We start from the raw sequence: 248 nt of genomic DNA on the forward strand, positions 1-248 counted from the left end.
CCTGCGCGCGGGGCCGCGCCCCCTTGTGGAGGGGATCTCGCCACGCCCCAGAGGCCGCTGAGGTGGAAGGCGGGAGGGCTGCCGCCCTCAGGGCGGCCCACCGGAGCCCCGCTGCCACCGGGACGGCGTGGGCACTCGTCCCTCCTAACCTACGCTGCTCGAGGCGCGGATGACGCCTTCATCGCCAGGGCCCGCTTCCTGCAGCTGGTCTCTCCCCACCGGCGGGGGTGGGGGGCGCCCCACAAGCG

This window comes from Phaethon lepturus, unplaced genomic scaffold (assembly GCF_000687285.1).
Source record: "Phaethon lepturus isolate BGI_N335 unplaced genomic scaffold, ASM68728v1 scaffold45295, whole genome shotgun sequence".
Taxonomy (NCBI): Eukaryota; Metazoa; Chordata; class Aves; order Phaethontiformes; family Phaethontidae; genus Phaethon; species Phaethon lepturus.